A 23,769-nucleotide genomic window follows, 5' to 3' on the forward strand; every position below is an offset into this window, starting at 1 on the left:
TGTCCCTGCAAAATTCATAGGTTGAAATCCTAACCTCATTGTGACGGTATAAGGAGGTGAGGCTTTTGGGAGTCATAAGGATGGAACCCTCCTGAATGGGATTAGCATCCTTAATTTTTTTAAAAAAAATACCTCTTTCTCTTCCATTCTGTGAGGACAATAAGGATGCTTTTCAGATCAGATCAGATCAGTCGCTCAGTCGTGTCCAACTCTTTGCGACCCCATGAATCACAGTACGCCAGGCCTCCCTGTCCATCACCAACTCCTGGAGTTCACTCAGACTCATGTCCATTGAGTCAGTGATGCCATCCAGCCATCTCATCCTCTGTTGTCCCCTTCTCCTCTTGCCCCCAATCCCTCTCAGCATCAGAGTCTTTTCTAATGAGTCAACTCTTTGCATGAGGTGGTGCTCTTAGCAGACACCAAATCAAGGCTGGTGCCTTGATCTTGGATTTCCCAACCTCCAAAACTGTGAGAAATGTGACTTAAGTCACTCATTCTATAGCAACCCCAAAAGAGTAGGACAATAAGGAAATATCAGTAATTTTCAGCAGTATGTTGTCATTTAAGTGGAGCTTTCCAGTGAAAGCTGGCATCAACTGCCAGCAGTGTGAATGAGTTGCAGTGGATAAAAGTATTATTGTGTATTTTGTGTTTTATGTGCCAAGTTAAATTCATTTAAAAATATTCTGGAACATATACTTAGAAATGTGATTGATTTGTTTTGTTTTTATTTTTTACTTTGACTATCATTTTCTTTCTTTCTTTTTTTTTTGTTCTAGTTATTTTGTTATATTGTTCATTCCTTTGGGTATTCTACATAAATCATCAGGTTTTTTCCCTTTTGGTCTTTATGCCATTCATTTTATTTCCCCCTAAATTGCTAAGCACAATATTGAATAGAAATAGTGATAAAGAGCATTCTTATTTATCCCTGACTTTAATGAAAGCATTCAACCCCTCATCAACAGATGTAAAGTTAAGTGTTGGGTTTTCCAAGATGTTGTTACCCAGACTGAGAAATATTCTTTATGCTCCCTGTTTGCTAAGACACAGGGATCTTTTTTAACTTTTTATTTTGCATTGGGGTATAGGCAATCACAATGTCCATCACAATGTTGTGATAGCACATGAACAGTGAAGGGACTCAGCCGTACATATACATGTGTCCATTCTTCCCCCAAAACCTCCTTCCCATCCAGGCTGTCACAGAACACTGAGCAGCTCACTGTGCTATACAATAAGCCCTTGTTACTTATCCATTTTAAATATAGCAGCGTGTACATGCTCATCTCAAACTCCCTATCTCTTCCCCTATCTTTCCCCACAACAGCCATAAACTTGTCAAAGCTTGTGAGTCTCTTTCTGTTTTTGTATTTCTTTTTTTTTTTTTCTTTTTTTTTTTCTTTTTAGGGTCCAAAACCTCATCTAACTATACATTTAGCATCAGGGAATTTCATTATATTTAAATTATGCCTCAATTTATACGAAATTTAAAATGTGGAGATAGTATTTCAAATGAATAGGTTCAAATTGTCTCAACTTGCTATGTTTCAAGACACACAACATGATAATGGATTTTTTTTTTTTTTTACTAGCGTGTGTTATTTTTTTTTAATGAGGAAAAATATTATGATCCCTGGAAGGGCTACTAGTAAAGAATTGCTTCCTGGGATTTCCTTTAAAGTGGCTAAGACTGTAAGCTCCCAATGCAGGCCCATCTTTTATCCCTGGTCAGGGAACTAGATCCCACATGCCACAACTAAGACCTAGCACAGCCAAATAAATAACTATTTTTAAAAAAAGAATTGCTTCCTGAAGGAAATCTTTGACTCAGCTTGAAGCTTAATATAACACTATCAAGTAGCCAATTAAATGAAATCAATTTATAAGTGAAAATATGTACCATGAGGTACTTTAGTTATTTTCAGTATTCATCCCACTTGCATAATATCTAAGACAGAACTATGTCATACCATATTCTTTTTTTTTTTCTGAAAAATTTCACAATATAATGTTGATAGTTTACCATGAAGAAATTAAGAAAATAGTTTCTAATGTTTATCCATGTATTGACTGTTCGTAGTGCTCTTTACTCCTTCCTGTATTTCCAAGTTTTGTTTTGATATTATCATCATTCATAAAGGACTTTATCATTTTTTATAGCTCGTGCATGCTTCCTTAGCTTTCATTTCTCTGAAGGTGTTTTCACCCCCATTTAAAAAGATACTTTCAATGAATATCTATTACAGAATTGACAGCTTTAATTTTTCAGCACTTTATTTATTTTATTTGATAAATTTAACGCCTTTTATTGCCATACCTCATTTTACTGTGCTTTGCTTTAGTGAACTTTATAGATACATACATGTTTTTTTTTTTTTCCTTGTTAATTTTCTGTTTAGTTGATCTATCCATAAGTGTGAGTGGGGTATTAAAGTCTCCCACTATTATTGTGTTATTGTTAATTTCTCCTTTCATACTTGTTAGCATTTGTCTTACATACTGCGGTGCTCCCATGTTGGGTGGATATATATTTATAATTGTTATATCTTCTTCTTGGATTGATCCTTTGATCATTATGTAGTGACCTTCTTTGTCTCTTTTCACAGCCTTTGTTTTAAAGTCTAATTTATCTGATACGAGTATTGTGACTCCTGCTTTCTTTTGGTCCCAATTTGCATGGAAAATCTTTTTCCAGCCCTTCACTTTCAGTCTGTATGTGTCCCCTGTTTTGAGGTGGGTCTCTTGTAGACAACATATGTAGGGGTCTTGTTTTTGTATCCATTCAGCCAGTCTTTGTCTTTTGGTTGGGGCATTCAACCCATTTACGTTTAAGGTAATTACTAATAAGTATGATCCCGTTGCCATTTACTTTATTGTTTTGGGTTCGAGTTTATACACCATTTTTGTGTTTCCTGTCTAGATAATATCCTTTAGTATTTGTTGGAGAGCTGGTTTGGTGGTGCAGAATTCTCTCAGCTTTTGCTTGTCTGAAAAGCTTTTGATTTCTCCTTCATACTTGAATGAGATCCTTGCTGGATACAATAATCTGGGCTGTAGGTTATTTTCTTTCATCATTTTAAGTATGTCTTGCCATTCCCTCCTGGCTTGAAGAGTTTCTATTGAAAGATCACCTGTTATCCTTATGGGAATTCCCTTGTGTGTTATTTGTTGTTTTTCCCTTGCTGCTTTTAATATTTGTTCTTTGTGTTTGATCTTTGTTAATTTGATTAATATGTGTCTTGGGGTGTTTCTCCTTGGGTTTATCCTGTTTGGGACTCTCTGGGTTTCTTGGACTTGGGTGATTATTTCCTTCCCCATTTTAGGGAAGTTTTCAACTATTATCTCCTCAAGTATTTTCTCATGGTCTTTCTTTTTGTCTTCTTCTTCTGGAACCCCTATGATTCGAATGTTGTAGCGTTTAATATTGTCCTGGAGGTCTCTGAGATTGTCCTCATTTCTTTTAATTCATTTTTCTTTTATCCTCTCTGATTCATTTATTTCTAGCACTCTATCTTCTAATTCACTAATCCTATCTTCTGCCTCTGTTATTCTACTATTTGTTGCCTCCAGAGTGTTTTTAATTTCATTTATTGCATTATTCATTATATATTGACTCTTTTTTATTTCTTCTAGGCCCTTGTTAAACCTTTCTTGCATCTTCTCAATCCTTGTCTCCAGGCTATTTATCTGTGATTCCATTTTAATTTCAAGATTTTGGATCAATTTCACTATCATTATTTGGAATTCTTTATCAGGTAGATTCCCTATCTCTTCCTCTTGTGTTTGGTTTGGTGGGCATTTATCCTGTTCCTTTATCTGCTGGGTATTCCTCTGTCTCTTCATCTTGTTTAAATTGCTGAGTTTGGGAGTCCTTTCTGTATTCTGGCAGTTTGTGGAGTTCTCTTTATTGTGGCGTTTCCTCGCTGTGTGTGGGTATGTAGAGGTGGCTTGTCAAGGTTTCCTGGTTAGGGAAGCTTGTGTCGGTGTTCTGGTGGGTGGAGCTGTATTTCTTCTCTTTGTTCAGTCGCGCTATGGGGAGGGAGGGAGGGATGCTGCAAACAAACGACACTGGCGTGCGCTCGCAGTGCCTCAGCCACACTGGGTCTGCCCCCGCTCACGGCGCGTGTAGCCTCCCTGCCCACACTGCTCAGGCTCTAGGTTGTTCCGCCGGGAACAATCCGAGGCTGGCCCTGGGTTGCATGCACCTCCCAGGTCCAAGCCGCTCAGGTTCAGGCACTCAGGTAGTCCTCAGAGGCGCAGACTCAGTTGGGGCTGAGTTTTGTGCTCTTCCCAGGTCCGAGCAACTCAGGTGATGAGGTGTTTGGCGAGCGCCAATGCTGCGACTTATCGCCTCCCCGCCACTTGGTTATCTGGGTGTAAAACCGGCGCACCTTCTCAGGCAGATGTTGACCGTCCAGACCCCCAATAAGTTTTAGTTAGCAAAGAAGCCAGTTTTATAGATAATGTCTCTCTGGGGCTGCGATTGCCCCCTTCCGGCTCTGGCTGTCTGTCACCGGAGGGGGAAGGTTTGCAGCCGGCTACCTCTGTTTAGTCCTTTGTTCCGTGCGCGGGCTGGCGGTGTCTTAAGTTAGGGCTGGCTTTTCGCATGGTAGATATCCCACAGTCTGGTTTGCTAGCCCAAATTATTTCGCTCAGATAGTGCTCAGGGTATTCAGGCCAGATTCTTACTCTCAGCGATGCAGCCCGCGCCGCGCCTCCCTGCCCAGCCCCCGCTTGCTAATGGCGGATGCAGGCGTCTGCGCTGCTTCTCCACTGGAGGAGTTACCGTAGGGCTCGCAATCTGCGAGTTTTAATTGTTTATTTATTTTTTCTCCCTGTTATGTTGTCCTCTGTGCTTCCAAAGCTCGGCACGGATTCGGCAGTGAGAAGGTTTCCTGGTGTTTGGAAACTTCTCTCTTTTTAAGACTCCCTTCCCGGGACGGAACTCCGTCCCTCCCTCTTTTGTCTCTTTTATTGTCTTTAATATTTTTTCCTACCTCCTTTCGAGGAGTTGGGTTACTTTTCTGGGTGCCTGATGTCCTCTGCCGGCATTCAGAAGTTGTTTTGTGGAATTTACTCGACGTTTAAATGCTCTTTTGATGAAGTTGTGGGGGAGAAAGTGTTTTCCCCATCCTACTCCTCCGCCATCTTGACGCCTTCCCCCTGTATTTCTTTTTAGATTCTACATATAAGGGATGTCATATGATATTTCTCCTCCTCTGTCTGACTTGCTTCACTCAATATGACACTCTCTGGGCCCAATCATGTTGCTGCAAATGGCATTATTTCATTCGTGTTTTATAGTTGAGTAATATCCCATTGTGTATATGCACCACATCTTCTTTATCCATTCCTCTGTCAATGGACATTTAGGTTGCTTCCATGTCTTGGCTACTATAAACAGAAAACACTGGGCTCTTGCTTGAATGGATATTAAAATTTCCCAAATGTGTTTTCCACATCTTGGGAAATGGTTATATGATCATCTCTTTTGTTCTGTTAATATCATAAATTGTATTAACTTTTAGAATGTGGAACTTATATTTAGAACTTGTATTTCAGAAATTAATACCACTGATTTATGATGTATTATTTTGTGCATTGCTAGAATTGACTTGTTAAAATATTATCGAGAATTTTTATGTCTTTTTCATGAAATAATGTTTGTCAAGTTTTGACATCAGATTTATACTGGTCTTCTAAATCGGATTGTGCAATATTATTTTCTCAACAAGTTTTTTTTTTTTTAATTTAAATATGATTGACAGTCATTCTTCCTTAAATGATTGATTTCTCCAGAGAAGCCATCTGGATCAACAATTTTATGGATAATAAGGAATTTTGATTTATGATAAATTTAATTATTTTTATAATTATTGAATATTCTAAATTAACATTTCTCTGTGTCTGTCACTGTAGGTTTTATCTTTCAAGACTAAAGTCTATTTCACTTATGCTGTTAGATTTGCTTTGATACAAAACTGTTCATAACATTAACTTATTGTATTTCTTGTGACTAAAATATACGTATTGATGTTTCCACTATTTTTCATTTGAGTTACTGGTTGCTTAGCAATGTGTTTTTAATTTCCATATATTTATGAATCTCCCAAACTTTCCTTGTTATTGATTTGTAATTTAATTATATTGTGGTCATAATATATACTTTGAATCTATCATTTCTTTAAAATGTGTTAGGGTTGTTTTATAGCCAAAATATAGTTTGTATTGGATAATGTTCAACATGCACTTCAGGAGAATGTGTATTTGCTGTTGTGGGTGGAGTGTTTTACAAGTGACTGTTGATATACTTTGTTAACAGTGAGTTTTAAGTCTTTCTATTTCCTTATTGATCTCCTGCCTCATTGTCTTATCCATTACTGGAAGGAGAGTGTTAAGGTCTGCAACTAATATTCTTGAATAGTCTGTTTAATTGTTCAAATCTGCCAGTTTTTGTATCCTGCATTTTGGGACTCTTGTTTGAAATTGTTATATCTTCTGAATTGAAACTTTTATCATTATAAAATCCCTCCTCTAGAAAAGCTTTTAATTTAATTTTCTATTCTGTTTGATATTAGATTGGCTATCTTTTGTTTATAGATTGTATTTTATATCTTTTGACATCTTTTTGCTGACAATATATTAATGTATTCGCATCTAAACCTTCTCTTTTAGACAACATAGTCACATTTTTATACATTTTGCTCATATCCATATTTTAAGTGTTTAATCCATGTATATTTTATGTAATTATTTCCAAGTTATGATTTATGTTTTTTCCTATTTGATCGCTATCATGTCTCAGGTAATTTTTTTCCATTATTTGCCCATTATTGCCCTTTTTTTGTTAAATATATTCTACTGTACCATTTAAAAATCCTTATTTCGTTATTTTTTTTCTACTTAATATCTTAACAGTTGTCCTGAGGATGACAACTAACTTCTTAATTTATAACAATTTAGCTTTATTTAATATCAAATTACTATTAATAGCACACAGAAGATGCTACCGTGTGTCTCCATTCATTGTCTCATGTATGTGAGATCATTGACACATAAATTACAACTTTCTTTGTTATAGATACACCGACCCTGAACTTAGTTATTTGTGTGTGTTTTTAATAAAATTCAGGGAGGAAAAAGTAATAAGCAAAAATATTTGTATACTGTTTTTTATATTTACCTGTGTGTGTATCATTATTGATACTCTTCATATCTTTATATGAATATGAGTTACTTGTAGGGTTCTTTTATTTTAGCTGAAAGATTATCTTAAGTGTTTCTTGTAGGGAAGGTCAGCAGTGACAACAACTCTCACTTTTTTTTAAATCTAGGAAGGTCTCAATTTCTCCCTGATTTTTGAAGGACAGTTTTGTGACAATAGAATTTTTGGTTGATAATATTTTTTCTTCAAATTCCTTCAGTGTGTCATCTCTGAATTTTGTGATTTCTGAATAGAAATTAACTATTAACACTATTAAACATTATATATAATGTCTGTCTTCTTTTTTGCTGATTTCAGATTCTCAATATTTTTTCAATAGTTTGATTTTGGTATACCTAGGTGTGAATTGCTTTGGGTTTATTCTACTTGTCCTTAATAGAGCCTCTTGAATGTGCAGACTGTTTTGTTCAAATTTAGAAAACTTTAGCCATTCGTTGCATGAATGTTGCTTCTGTTTCTTTCTCTCTCTCCTCTCCTTTTAGTACTTCCATTATGTGTATGATGGTGGGAGTATAAGAAATCCCCTTTGTTAAAATAGTTGGTTCTGAAAGCAAGTACTATATTATTTTGGCCATTAAACAAATCTGCCCTCTTCCCCAGACAAGGAAGAAGTATATGTCTTCCAAGACGATTTGATAGCAATCCTTGACTTGGTAGTTCACAGCAAAAGCTTATAAACACAAGACATGTAGAAGTGTTATGGAGAGATCTCCACATATATTCTTTTGGAGAAGATCCCTTTTGTTCCTGTTTTCATAAGAAATAACAGTAACTTAGGTAATACTGAGGCTTCTCTGGTGGCTCAGATGGTAAAGAATTTGCCTGAAATGAAGGAGACCTGGGTTCAATCCCTGGGTGGGGAACATCCCCTGGAGAAAAGAATGGCTACCCACTTCAGTATTCTTGTCTGGGGAATTCCATGGACAGAGGAACCTGGTGGGCTACAGTCCATGAGGTCATCCACAAACTTTTGCTTCACGAGGCAACCCTAATTTTGCTGCTCACATGTGTGTTAAGATGCTTCAGTCCTGTCTGACTCTTTGTGACCCTATGGACTGTAGACTGCCAGTCTGCTGTGTCCATGGGGTTCTCTAGGCAAGAATATTAGAGTGAGTTGTCATGTCCTTCTCCAAGGGATCCTCCCAGCCTAGGGATTGAACCCACTTGAGTCTTCTGCACTGGCATGTGAGTTCTTTACCACTAGTGACACTCACAGCACCTACATATGAAAATAAGAAGTAGGGATGTTTAACCCTTTTATGTATATTTCAGGTGAGGAAACTTAGATTTGTAATACTCCATTCAATGGAACCACTCATAATTTTCTGTAATCATGCAATTTTTTCCTTCTTTCTACCTAGATTCTATTATTATCTCATCACAGATTTACATAGGCAGTAATCTTCTGTGTTTCATGTAGTTCCTTGTAAAGTACACTGTTATGCTCCTCTATATCTTATGTACAAAAATATTTATAACGGAACTTTATATATATATATATATATATATAATGTATATGTCATAAAAAGGGATTGACCCTTATTTTTACCATACATAAAATTTTTAATTTTTAAAATTTTATTTATTTATTTTAATTGGAGGCTAATTACTTTACAGTATTGTAGTGGGTTTTGCCGTACATTAACATGAATCAGCCATGGGTGTATATGTGACCCTCCATCCCAAAACACCCTCCCACCTCCTTCCCCATCCCATCTCTCAGGGTCGTCCCAGTGCACCAGCCCAGAGCACCCTTTCTCATGCATCGAACCTGGACTGATGATCTATTTCACATATGGTAATATATATGTTTCAGTGCTACTCTCTCAAATCATCCCATCCTCACCTTCTCCCACGGAGTCCAAAAGTCTGTTCTTTACCTCTGTGTCTCTTTTAGTGCCTCGTATATAGGGTCATCATTACCATCTCTCTAAATTCCATATATATGCATTAATATACTGCATTGGTGTTTTTCTTTCTGACTTACTTCACTCTTTATAATAGGCTCCAGTTTCATCCACCTCATTAGAACTGATTCGAATGTGTTATTTTAAATAGCTGAGTAATATTCCATTGTGTATATGTACCACAGCTTTCTAATCCATTTATCTGCTGATGGACATCTAGGTTGCTTCCATGTCCTGGCTATTGTAAACAGTGCTGTGATGAACATTGAGGTACATGTGTCTCTTTCAATTCTGGTTTCCTCAGTGTGTATACCCAGCAGTGGGATTGCTGGGTCATATGGCAGTTCAATTTCCAGTTTTTTAAGGAATCTCCACACTATTCTCTATAGTGGCTGTACTAGTTTGCATTCCCACCAACAGTGTAAGAGGGTTCCTTTTTATCCGCACTATCTCCAGCATTTATTGTTTGTAGACTTTTTGATGATGGCCATTCTGACTGGCATGAGATGGTACCTCATTGTGGTTTTGATTTGCATTTCTCTAAACTCCAATACTTTGGCCACCTGATGTGAAGAGCTGACTCATTGGAAAAGACCCTGATGCTGGAAAAGATTGAGGGCAGGAGGAGAAGGGGACGACAGAGGATGAGATGGTTGGATGGCATCATTGACTTGATGGACATGGGTTTGGGTGGACTCCAGGAGTTGGTGATGGACAGGGAGGCCTGGCCTGCTGTGGTTCATGAGGTCACAGAGTCAGACACAACTGAGCGACTGAACTGAATTGAAACTGATAACGAGTGATGTTGAGCATATTTTCATGTGTTTGTTAGCCATCTGTATGTCTTCTTTGGAGAAATGTCTGTTTAGTTCTTTGGCCCATTTTTTGATTGGGTCATTTATATTTCTGGTATCGAGCTGCATGAGCTGCTTGTATATTTTTGAGATTAATTCTCAAATACAGCATATATAAGTATATATCATCAAAAAGATTTTATCTTCAATTAAATGATTTTATAACTTGCATCTCCAACTTTATATTGTTCTGTAACCTTTAATCTATTTTCTCTTAAGTGGAATTTAGTATGTGATTCCCACTCAAATGTTTGTCACCGTCCATTTTTATGGCAGGATACATAATTGGATCTCCTATAAGTTGATACTTTGCTGACAGATAAGTCTCATATTTTGGTTTATAAATGACCCAATGGTATGTGATACATATGATCTCTGAGAGCACAGTGTCAAAGGCTGAAGACACAAAAAGAGGCAAAAGCAGCCTTATTGAGATAAAGTAGATATTCTACATAGTTGTGCCAAGTGATGATGAATGAGTAGAATGGCATCACTTGAAAAGGAAGTCTTCTGGTTTAATTAGGGTTGCTCTTGAAACAGTCTAGGATAATCATTTGTGTTGTCATTGTTTAGTCGCTAATCTCTTGTCACCTCATGGACTGTAGCCTGCCAGGCTCCTCTGTCCATGGGATTTCCGGGCAAGAATACTGGAGTGGGTTGCTGTTTTCTTCTCCAGGGGATCTTCCCAACCCAGGGATCAAACCTGCATCTTCTGCATTGGCAGGTGGATTCTTTACCACTGAGGCACCAGGGAAGACTGATAATTTGTGTACAAGAACTTTATTTAAGATGTGATCCAAGGAAGCATGAAAAGGGAAGTGAGGAGGGGAAAGAAACTAATAAAAGGTATATTAACCAGCAGGGTACCATATAGGAACCTGAAGCTCAGTGGCTGGAAATCAATTGTTAGCATGCCTCAGAGAGGTGCCCCCTGAGAAGTAAGGAAGGTGGTGAGTGGCTTCTCCTGGCATTTATAATTTGCCCTGTGCACAGACCACTTTGCCACTGTGGTCAGAGAAAGGCCTTTGGTAGTAGACATAGGTGCTGGGCTTTAGAGGCTATTAGAAGGTATGGAAATTTTCTGATGGCTATCAGAATCATCTGCTGCAACATCTCAATGGATATGAGAGTGACCCTGAGGCTTATCTATTGGCTAGTAATTCAATAAATAATATTAGTGGTATAATATGGTCATGACTGAGTGAAGACTAAACAAAACAGCAATAAATAATATAGTCACAGTAGTGGTAAAAGTAACAATGATGATTTAGAGGTAGATGCACTAAAAGTAAAGCAGAAAAAGAATTAGTTGGATAAAATGCAAAGAGCAAAATTTCACATAAAATCATAAGGTTTTGAAAATATGTTCCAGTGTAAGGAATTTGGATAGGATCCTTCATATCATGAAATATAATTGAGTTATTCTTGTGTTGTGAGTCATAATAAATCTTAATTGAGGAAAACAATCTGTCAGTCAAAAGAACAAGAGTCTGGAGAAACGTGCAATAACCCTGCAAGAGATTAGTGGGTTAGTCAAACATTTTAAAGGTGAGAAGACCGAAATGTTGTAAATACCTTGGAAGATTTTATTGAAGGGAAGAAATAAACAGATAAAGAAAACATCAATGAGGAAAAGCAAAGAAAGGCTTTATTATGGAAAATGATGACAGAGATTATGGTGTCCTGACAGGTACAAAGTTGGGAAGATTTTATGAATAAAGATTTGTTTGAGAAGAATCAGTCTAAATGAATTGTCACCCAAAGCTATTATTTTCCAGACACAACTAGATGTTGATATCTCTAGGATGTGTAAAACCACTCTGAGCATGAAAATATTATTCTTTTTAAAAAGGTTATTTATTTTCAATTGGAGAATAATTGCTTTATAGTGTTGTGTTGGTTTCTGCCATACATCAACATAAATCAGCCATAGGTATACATATGTACCCTCCCTCTTGAACCTCCTTCCCACCTCCCAGCCCTCTAGGTTGTCACAGAGCACTGGGCTGAGCTCCTGGTGTCATACAGTAAATTCCCACTGGCTATTTTACATATGATAATGTGTATGTTTCGATGCTATTCTCTCAATTTGTCCCACTCTCTCCTTCCCCTGCTGAGTACACAAGTCTGTTCTCCATGTCTGCATCTCTATTGCTGCCCCGCAAATAGGTTCATCAGTTCTATTTTTCTAGATCCCGCACATTGCATTAATATATGATATTTGTTTTTCTGACTGACTTCACTTTGTATAACAGGCTCTAGGTTCATCCACCTCACTAGAATGGACTCATATTCTTTCACTTTTATGGCTGAATAATATTTCATTGTATATATATACCATAACTTCTTTATCCATTCCTCTGTCGATGGACATCTAGGTTGCTTCCACATCATGGCTATTGTAAATATGGTTTCAATGAACTTTGGGGTACATGTGCCTTTTAGAGTAGTTTTCTCATGGTATATGCCCAGTAGTGGGATTGCCGGATCATATGGCAGTTTTATTCCTAGTTTTTAAAAAATCTCTATATTGTCCTCCATAGTGGTTGTATCAATTTACATTCCCACCAACAGTGCAAAAGGGTTCCATTTTCTCCACATCCTCTCTAGCATTTATTTTGTAGATTTTTTGATGGCCATTCTGACTGGTGTGAGGCAATAGCACCTTGTGTGAGGTGATACTGTAGAAAAACTTACATTCTTTTTAGAAAGGTGTATATATATATATATATGTTAGCATTTTTCCACATAATAGGATAATTATAATGAAAAAAAGTAAGAACTGAGCCTGGTGGCTCAGTTGGTAAAGAATCTGCCTGCAATTTGGCAGAGCTGGGTTCGCTCCCTGGGTTGGGAAGATCCCCTGGAAGAGGGTGTGACAACCCACTCCAGTAGTCTTGCCTGGAGAATCCCCATGGACAGAGCAGCCTGGTGGGTTGCAAAGAGTTGGACATGACTGAGCACAGCACAGAAGAACAGAGAAGAGCAACATCCAAGCTGGAGGTTTTCAGAATAATTTGAACACTTGTACAATGACATATAAACTTTTATTATTTCAGATTGTTTGTCCAACTCAAATAATTTCTTCTAGATTTGGCCGGCGGAGACAGCAATGGCAACCCACTCCAGTACTCTCACCTGGAAAATCCCATGGACGGAGGAGCCTGGTAGGCTGCAGTCCATGGGGTCGCACAGAGTCGGACATGACTGAAGTGACGTAGCAGCAGCAGCAGCAGCAGATTTGGCCGGAAACCTGTTTTGATGACTTCTCTGTTCGTGGCATTACTGGGTACCTGCTCAATTTTTGCTCCAACCTTTCCATTTTCCTGTACAATTAGATTTGTTTGGGCATTATCATTGGCAGCAGTATACAGCAATTCCCTTGTACTTCATAAGTTTGATTTAGTTCTCACCTGGTTTTGTCAGGTTTTTAACACACTGTTTATATGATTAGCTCTTGATACTTCTCAGTTACAGAATGGGTTCCAACCAGTGCCAGACCTATTATCATGACCATGAGGGCTCTGCTTCTGACCACTGGGCAGGTGATACTGGCTGGACTGGCCTGTGTCTTCTGGGATTGATACATGCTACAGTTGTTCATTTCTGTGCCTTACTTCATCTTTTTTCTGTTCCTCTGGTATGTGGAGTTTTCTGGTTTGCTTTCCTTGTGATGGTTGGGCACTGAAACTTTCAATAAATGTGTATTGCTGGTCACTCACATCTTAATGAAATAAGAAAAATGTGCAGAAAAGGACTTAATGGATGAATTTCAAAAGTTTAAGGAATATTATAAATTAAATGTTAAGCTTATTAATTTAAGCATTTTAAAGCAGAATTTTGCTTGGGTTCACACATACATACAAACATTGCTATCACTGTCAAAGAAATAATTAATAGGAAGTACATTTGTTACAGAAAAACAAAAGTTGAGTTAGTTGACTAATGACCATATTGTGGAGAAAAAAGTTTGCAAGAGACATGATAGAACTTCATTAGGGTTAAGGTAGCCTGGCTGGCAAGCTGCGGTCCATGGGGTCACAAAAGGGTTGGACATGACTTAGCGACTAAACAACAACAGAAGGAATTTTTACCACATGAAACTGTCAATAGTTTCTGAAAGTGTTTTTTTATGTTTTTTTTCTAAGTTAATTTAGCATCGGTCATGTCTTTTTCTTAAAAATTAAAAAAGTCCAGAAATAAATGTTGTTTTCAAATTAAATAAATGAAAAATAAAATATCAAAAAAAGATTTTAATACCATATCTAAAGTTAAGTGTTGAGGGCAGAAAATGACCCAAGTTGCTTCCTGAATCATCTATTCCTAACTGGAGAAGCCATAGTGTTCTAGAGGATTCCTGCCATCATTAAATGGAATCAAGGTATCTCTGAATTCTCATTCTGTTTTGGATTAACCTATTCCATTTCAATGTTTCTGCCTCTCTTCATAAACGTGGTCATCTGAATCTGTTTACTGGCTGATTGTATCTGGCAAGTTGGATAAAGCATTCAAAAAAATGAAGAAAGTAGCCAGTTAAATGAAAGAAAAGATGGTATGGAAAATCTACACATTGTAAGGAAAATAATAGTTACATCTTGAAGTTTCTTCCTTATCAAGGAAAAAATTCAATACAAATAAATTATACCACCACAATGAAAGCAAAAACCCACAAACACCACTAAGAGTAGAAACTCAACTGAAGGAAAAGTCCTGGTAATCATTTTTGACCATGAATTGATGACTGAATAACTGTGGTTACAAAGCTATGAATGAATAATATGATTCCATGTAATAGCCTATATTTTAATCTAACAATGAATACACTAAATGTACAGTGTAGCTCAAATGTGTTACACCACATAAAATTTCCACAATAGGGATTATGTTGTTTCTTTTACATTACAATTGATCTTGGCTTCACCACATAAAACTGAAGAAGGCTATGGTTTTCTTCTCCCAGTAGTACTGATGTATATGGTAATTTCTAAAAATTTGGGGGGAAATGAATAGATTACAATTGAATCAATGAGCTAAGCTTGGAAGTATTCCTAATTCATAAAGAAATGGCCCTGGAGTATAAAGGTTGTGCCAAGTACTAAGTAGAAAAACTATTACTAATTCTGCTCAAACACACACATGTATGAAACAATATAAAACACAGTGATATAATGAAAGTATAAACAAAGAGCCATGAAAGTATATAGAAAATGATTCCTTTTGAGAAGTTTAAGAAATTTTGTATTGAATATGGTTTAATTTCTTAACCTTGTTTAGTGTCCCCCTTCTTGTAAAGTGGAAATAATATTAATAATTGTCTAACTTTGACACAAGATTAGTACACAACTCAAGTGAGATGAAAAGTTGAAAATACTTCACAATATAAAAATTAAAACACATTTTTAGGTATAAAACTTTAGTAAATACACACACACACACACACATATATTTATTTATTTATTTATTTATTTATTTATTTATTATGGGGATTTCCCTGGTGACTCATCAGTAAAGAATCTGCTTGCAACGCAGGAAATGCAGGAGACACTGGTTTTGATCTCTGGGTTGAGAAGATCCCCTGGAGGAGGAAACGGCAACCCACTCAGTATTCTTGCATGGGAAAATCCCATGGCTTCTATGGACAGAGGAACCTGGCATGCCATAGTCCTTAGGGTTGCAAGGAGTTGGACACAACTGAGTGACTGAGAACACACATATATCTTGTTCTTTAGGATTGTAAGATGTTGTGCAAGAGAATATGAAATAACTCTAAGGAAATAAGTTAGAGAATACTTATTACATTTTTTTTCCATTCATGTTTCTTTAATGTGCTTGTTTTAAATATTTTCACTTTGAAGTTTCTGCAAACTGCAATGAAAGAACTTCCTTTTCTCAAACGTTGTTCCAAGAAAACAAAGGCCATTTCAAGTCCCATCATGTGCAGGATAATTGTCTGCCTGTGTTTTCTGAGGCTTGTCTTCTGCCTGAATACTATCAGTTCAGTTCAGTCACTCAGTCGTGTCTGACTCTTTGCAACCCCATGGACTACAGCATGCCAGGCTTCCCTGTCCATCACCAACTCCCAGGGTTTACTCAAATTTATGTCCATTGAGTCAGTGATGCCATCCAACCATCTCATCCTCTGTCGTCCCCTTCTCCTCCTACATTCAATCCTTCCCAGCATCAGGGTCTTTTCCAATGAGTCAGTTCTTTGCATCAGATGGCCAAAGTATTGGAATTTCAGCCTCAGCATCAGTCCTTCCAATGAATACTCAGGACTGATTTCCTTTAGGATGGACTGGTTGGATCTCCTTGCAGTCCAAGGGACCACAAGAGTCTTCTCCACCACGGGTGTACACGTGTTCCCCAACCTGAACCCCCCTCCCACCTCCCTCCCCATACCATCCTTCTGGGTCATCCCAGTGTACACCTGTGGTGGATGCATGTTGATCTATGGCGAAACCAATACAATATTGTAAAGTAAAATAAATAAATAAATAAAGAGTCTTCTCCAACACCACAGTTCAAAAGCATCAATTCTTCGGTGCTCGGCTTTCTTTATAGTCCGACTCTCACATCCATACATGACTACTGGAAAAACTGTAGCTTTGACTATAGATGGATCTTTCTTGGCAAAAAATGTCTCTGCTTTTTAATATGCTGTCTAGGTTGTTCATAACTTTTCTTCCAAGGAGCAAGAGTCTTTTCATTTCATGGCTGCAGTCACCATCTGCAGTGATTTTGGAACCCCAAAAAATAAAGTCTGTCACTGTTTCCACTGTTTTCCCATCTATTTGCCATGAAGTGATGGAATCAGATGCCATGATCTTAGTTTTCTTAATGTTGAGTTTTAAACCATAAAGTAGTTGTATGTAGTTTAAGAAAGTGCCAAATTGTGTTTGCTACCTGATGTCTTCCTCCACATCTCTGAACACTGGCCTTCTGGATAACAGGACCTGGATGATTCTCAGAGCAATCTTTATATGTAAGTTTTTCCAATTACAAAAGAAGAATGGCTATAATCAACAGTTTTCTCATGAGAATAATACATAAGTATGTAAATTTAAATTTTTTTGGATATTCTCATTAAAGGTGCTAAAAATAGCAAAGCAACTAGCAAGATGATAACCTATTGGTGAGATTAGCCAAGATGGTGGACTAGAAAGACCTTGAGCTCACCTCTTCTCAAAGGCATACCAAAATTAAAACTATGTGTAGAACAACATCAATGAAAAAGACTGGAACCTACCAAAAAAAGATCTTCTACAACTAAAAACAAGAAGGGACCAAAATGGGAGGGGTGGACTTAAAATCAAGTCCAGACCACTGGTTAGGCAATCCACAAACTAGAGAATAATCATACTGCAAAGGTTCCCCCAAAGTAGTGAGAGCTAAGCCCTACATTGGACTTCCCAGCCCAAGAGTCCTGCACAGGGAAGGTAAGCCCTCAGAACATTTGGCTTTGAAGGCCAGTGGAACTCAACTGCTGGCTACTATTATATAATAACTAATAAATGGATTATGACCTTTAAAATTGTGAATCAATGTTAGACACATGTAACATAATATTGTACATTAACTGTACTTCAGTTAAAAAAAATCCAATAACAAATCCCAAAACAAGGGCCAAATTATTTTCCAACATGTACTATTTAAAATTAACAGCATCTGTATGAATGTTACAGTTATTCCACATCCTTGCCAATGACTGGTATGATTGTTTTAGTCATCCTAGTGGGTGGGAATGATAATTCATTTTGGTTTTAGTCTCTTACCCTCCTAACCAATGGTGTTTAACATCTTATGTATGTATTATTAGTCATCTTTATTCTTTTGTGACGGGTGGAGTCAAGTCTTTACTCCACATTTGGTTGTGTAGTATTTAGTTTCCAAAAATGTTATCTAATGAATCACCTCTCCGCACATTTGTATCTTAGATAATCCTTCCGCTACATTGGATCCTAGATGGCCCTGTGATTCATTTTAACCAGTTGAATGTGATAAAAGAAAAACACTTGCTCTAAATCTAAACCTTAAGAAAGCAGAGAGCTCAGTTTTTACTTACGAATTCTTGGAATTTTAACCCAGGGATTTTTGATTCCAGAATCTCTTCTGGTCATAGCACACCTTCCCCTCAACCCCCCTCCATACATAGGACCTCAAGGAAAGAGGTCATGGTATTATTCTTGGTTGATGATGGAAAGTTTCATGCCTCTATGCAAAATTACTCAGCTTTTTTCAGCTTCTCAGCTCTTATCTGTGATGAGAATAATTTGGCAAGCCACTTCAACAGGTAACTGTGGAAAGATAATATACCAAGGTGTAATAACTGCATATCTAAGTACAAATAAATCATGTCGTTATTTATTTGCCACCATATTCAACACATATAGTGACCCCTGCCATTTCTGTTTCATTTCAGAGACAAAAAGTGTAAGAAAACAGGTACCAGAGAAGAAGAGATCAGTCATCTCCCGGACACCACAGAGTGCTATCATCATCATCCTTGGACAGCTTTAGTGAGATAGGAGCTTGTTCCTATTCAGCCTCTTTAGAACCAACTCTGAGATATGCCCTTCTGATGTCAACTCACAACCCATTTTATAGCTTGGACGAGCACTGGGAATTTCTTCAAGTGCACATGAGGAAACGCTCTGGACTTAAAACCAGGAAATGCTGCTTCCAAATCATGGTCAGTACCTTACTAATCATTAAACATTTGAGCTTTCTGTCTCTTCAAGGCTTATTCCTTCACTTGAAGTGAGATATTGTTTTTGCCCTTCTTACCTTACAGGGTTATTATGATGATGTGATGGATATATTAAATATATATATGTGTATATATATATAAACACACACACACACACATATATATATATATATAATGATTTTAAAATATTAAAAAAAAATACTTGGTACTACAAACCAGTGGTTCACAAACTTTTTGGGACCATGTTGTGGAAGACAATTTGTCCATGGACCAAGATGCTGGTGGGGGGGGTGGGGGGTGGTTGATGTTTCAAGGGCATTACACTTGTTATGCACTTTATTTCTGTTATTATATCAGCTCCACCTCAGATCATCAGGCATTAGATCTTGGAGGTTGAGGACACCTGCTGTAAAGGATAAATTGCTTCAATTCTTTCAAACTGTTTTAACATTTAGTTTGAGAGATTTTTATACAGAACCCTCTGTTTCTTGTCACACAGACCAAATTTCACATCTTGGCTTACAAATCTAGCCATAATTTAAAGCACTGCGTGAACACCATTTATATACAAATCATTGTCTGACACAAAGAAAAATAACAAGCAGAATAGTCCTGCCCTTAATTTACATTATTTGTTACATTAAATCCAAATCATTTATGAAGAAAGTACTTAAATATCAGTATTCATAGACTATGCATTGAAATCATCTGTTCTTGATGAGCAACCACAAATAGTAATAAAATATAGTCATTTAGTCATTTTATAGGTCAGTATTTACTGTTTCATGTTGAAACTTGTTTATACAGAAAGAAAATAGGTCCATCTTCAGTGGGAGAAGAGCATGAAAAAAATTTTTTTAATTGAGAAAATATAAAAATGTAAAGGAAAACAACAGAAAAAATAAATCTAAGAAAATATCAATTCTAAACAAACTCTTTCAGAAAAATTGAATAGTTCCCAACCTCTACTATGAGGCTATGATTAATCTCATAACAAAACAAGGTGAAGACATTATGAACATAGACATAAAAACCCTTAGGAAATTTTAGCAAATTTCAATCGTACTATATATTTTAAAAGTATAATAGGATAAGACTAAACATGATTCATTTCAACATCAGTGTAATGACTCATTAACAGACTAAGACATTATAAGATGATTGCAATTAAAGAAAAAGCACTTGAAAATATATGTATACCATCTAAAGCTATGGTTTTTCCAGTAGTCATGTACAGATATGAGAGTTGGACCATAAAAAAAGCTGAACACCGAAGAACTGATGTTTTTGAACTGTGGTGCTGGAGAAGACTCTTGGAAGTCTCTTGGACAGCAAAAAGATCAAACCAGCCAATCCTAGGGGAAGACAACCCCGAATATCCACTGGAAAGACTGATGCTGAAGCTGAAGTTCCAATACTTAGGCCACCTGATTCGAAGAGCTGAATCATTGGAAAAGACACTGATGCTGGGAAAGATTGAAGGCAGGAAGAGAAGGGAACAACAGAGAATGAGATAGTTGGATGGCATCATCAACTCAATTGGCATAAATTTGAGCAAACTCCAAGAAATAGTGAAGGACAGGTAGGCCTGGTGTGGTATAGTCCATGGGGTTGCAGAGAGTCAGACATGACTGAGCAACTGAGCAACAACAACATCATCCATTTAAGAATAAATTACAAAAGGTTTTTTATACTAATAAAACCTGCAAAACGCCTGTAGCTAACATCATATTTAATAATGAGAAAGAGAATGGTTTCCTAATAAATTCAGAAACAAGGATATCAGGTCTCACCACTCCTATTCAAGATTTTACCAAAGATTCTAACCAACAAGTTAGAGGAGAAAAATAAATCGAATATATCAAATAAAGCAAATATATAGATTACAAAGGAAGAAGTAAAACTGTTTTTATTTCAGTTGAGTTCACTCACTCAGTCGTGTCTGATTCTTTGTGACCCCATGGATCGCACCACACCAGGCCTCCCTGTCCATAGCCAACTTCAAACTCACGTCCATTGAATCAGTGATACCATCCAACCATCTCATCCTCTGTCGTCCCCTTCTCCTCCTGCCTTCAATCTTTCCCAGCATCAGGGTCTTTTCCAATGAGTCAGTTCATCACATCAGGTGGCCAAAGTATTGGAGTTTCAGCTTCAGCATCAGTCCTTCCAATGAACATTCAGGACTGATTTCCTTTAGGATGGACTGGTTTGATCTTCTTGCAGTCCAAGGGACTCTCAAGAGTCTTCTCCAACACCACAATTCAAAGGCATTAATTCTTCGGTGCTCAACTTTCTTTATAGTCCAACTCTCACATCCATACATGACCACTGGAAAAACTATAGCTTTGACTAGACGGACCTTTGTTGGCAAAGAAATGTCTCTGCTTTTTAATATGCTGTCTAGGTTGTTCATAACTTTTCTTTCAAGGAGCAAGCATCTTTTAATTTCATGGCTGCAGTCACCATCTACAGTGATTTTGGAGCCCAGAAAGATAAAGTCTGTCACTGTTTCCACTGTTTCTGCATCTATTTGCCATGAAGTGATGGGACAGGATGCCATGATCTTAGTTTTCTGAAAATTGAGTTTTAAGCCAACTTTTTTACTCTTTCAATTTATTTACAGAATATATAATTTTTATGTTAATCCTTATAAAAATCTAATAAAACTCCAAGTGTATTTAGCAAGATTTTCAAGTGATATAATCAATATGCTGGTAAATTGAACTAATATGAACTTTAATGCTAGCAATAAACAATCAAAAATGCACAAACACAATGCAAAAATGAAACACCCAAATATAAATCTGACAAAAGACAAATTACAGTGGAAAAGTAAAAAGAGAAATGACTGAGAGAAATCTAAGCAAGTAGGTATATCGAATTTATGGAGTAGCTGCCATAGCAGTAACATATTTCTTAACCTGTATGGTAAGACCTACAATAGAAGGTTGTTGCTGCTGCTGCTGCTACTAAGTCGCTTTAGTCATGTCTGACTCTGTGCGACCCCATAGACGGAAGCCCACCAGGCTCCTCTGTCCCTGGGATTCTCCAGGCAAGAACGCTGGAGTGGGTTGCCATTTCCTTCTCCAATGCATGAAAGTGAAACGTGAAAGTGAAGTCGCTCAGTCGTGCCCGACTCTTAGCAACCCCATGGACTGCAGCCCATCAGGTTCCTCCATCCATGGGATTTTCCAGGCAAGAGTATTGGAGTGGGTGCCATTGCCTTCTCCACAATAGAAGGTTAAGGTCAGGCAAATGTATATTTCCTCCACTGTATTAGTTTTCCATGGCTGCCATAACAATAATGATATACCACAGACAGAAACTGGATGGCTTAACACAACAGAAATGTATTTCCCCACAGCTCAGCAGCAGCTGGAAGTGCTGAAAGACCTTTGTGAAATCTTACCGATATAGTTTACCTAATTCTGGGAGATCTCACAATAACAAATCATATTAAATTGCTAAGCTATATTTACTTTTAACAATTTAAAAGTATAAATTGGAGAAATATATCTTATAAAATATCTCCATGCATTACCACATAGGCAAATAGGAAACCAGAATATTTTATTCCCTAGCTTAGTGAAATTCGGATGTGTAATAGTCTTCAATGTTTTGCTAGATCATCTCATAACTACACAGTCTATTTTCAAACAAAAGCTACATCATTTCAGTTCAGTCGCCCAGTCGTGTCCGACTCTTTGCAACCCCATGAATCGCAGCACGCCGGGCCTCCCTGTCCATCACCAACTCCCGGAGTTCACTCAGACTCATGTCCATCGAGTCAGTGATGCCATCCAGCCATCTCATCCTCTGTCGTCCCCTTCTCCTCATGCCCCCAATCCCTCCCAGCATCAGTAGCTTACCTTTTCTCCATGTCCGTGATGATGTCATGAAGTGGAGGATTAAAGGTATCTGGTAAAACAGACACATATTGAGTGGGAAAGATGTATAAAATACCTCCTAGGTATATGTACTAGAGCTGATAATCTGGCAGCAAATGCATAAAAGCCCTGTAGAGTTAACCATCAAAGAAAGACATTTCTTCTAAAAGCCTGAACCTGTAGGTTCTATAGGTTCTGGCTCATATGAACCATTTCTCAGTGGAGCCTATTTAGACCACTCAGGCCCAGGCACAGGTGAATTCCATTAGTCCTGATGACACATACTAAACACTTGCCAACATCCCATAAAATGCATTATTTTCATTTTAGGTATAACTTTTATTTTCTCATCCATACAGTAAGGAGTTTGAAGTTATATTTTCTTTTGTTTTACACAGAATTTCCAACAAATGTGCTTTTCAGTTTTCTTATCTGTAAAACTGAGAAAACACATTAATGGAAAGGTTACATAACACAATATTGGGGTTGCGTGATAAAACACAGAAGTTAAATTTGAATTTCCGGTTAAAAATGTTTTAGTATAAGTATGTGCCTTGCAACATTTATTTATCTTAAGATGTCATTTATATGAAATTTAAATTTAATTAGATATGCTGTATCCTCTCGTTTCTACTTTTTCTTTTTACTAAATCTGGCAGCCCCTGACAATATATATGAATGTATATTATAAATTTCAAAAATATAAGGACATATTAGGGACTCCATAATATTTGACTAATGGATAATTTCTTATAAACGTTGAAAATCCTGAAAGAAGATGATCATAGGAATTTAAAAATAAAGGAACTTTCTTGACTATTTCAATCAAATTAATAGCTAATGTTATCATCAATTAATTTTTAGAAAACTGTATAAAGTGGCAGTTTCACATTTTCTCATTTGATATCCACTAAAATACCCGTGATGATACTGGGCATATATTATGTTCCTTATTTTTAAATGAGAACACTGAGCTGCAAAAAACTTAAGGAAACTAGTCAAGAACATAGTTACTCAGGACTAAACCCAGGACAATATCCAGAGTCAGTTTTTTCATGTGAAACCAATGCTTTATGCTCGTTACTTTATCTATTGATTGATAATGTGAAACATGCTAGAAATATCAGTAAGTTCTCTGCAAACAGAAAAACATGGTATGTTCCCTGCTATAAGGGAACAA

General features: G+C 37.0%; 2 long non-coding RNA genes across 3 annotated transcripts in view; one reads left to right on the top strand and one right to left on the bottom strand.

Moving 5' to 3' along the window:
- The window catches only part of LOC147359560 (uncharacterized), a 37,501-nt gene extending 24,312 nt beyond the window's left edge, over positions 1–13,189 (top strand). For both annotated transcript variants that reach the window (XR_015140884.1, XR_015140883.1), the window contains exon 3: positions 13,084–13,189. This is a non-coding gene — a long non-coding RNA (uncharacterized LOC147359560). The remainder of the gene's footprint in view (positions 1–13,083) is intronic.
- A 4,829-nt stretch (positions 13,190–18,018) lies between these two features.
- LOC147359561 (uncharacterized) lies at positions 18,019–22,832 on the bottom strand. Its single transcript, XR_015140885.1, has 2 exons — positions 22,572–22,832; positions 18,019–18,286 (listed from the first exon to the last, which is right to left on the bottom strand). It is a non-coding gene; the product is annotated as an uncharacterized LOC147359561 (long non-coding RNA).
- Positions 22,833–23,769: the final 937 nt, after the last annotated feature.

Source organism: Bos grunniens, chromosome 14 (genome assembly GCF_055505025.1).
Source record: "Bos grunniens cultivar Pamir isolate PY7600 chromosome 14, Bosgru_T2T1.0, whole genome shotgun sequence".
Classification (NCBI taxonomy): domain Eukaryota; kingdom Metazoa; phylum Chordata; class Mammalia; order Artiodactyla; family Bovidae; genus Bos; species Bos grunniens.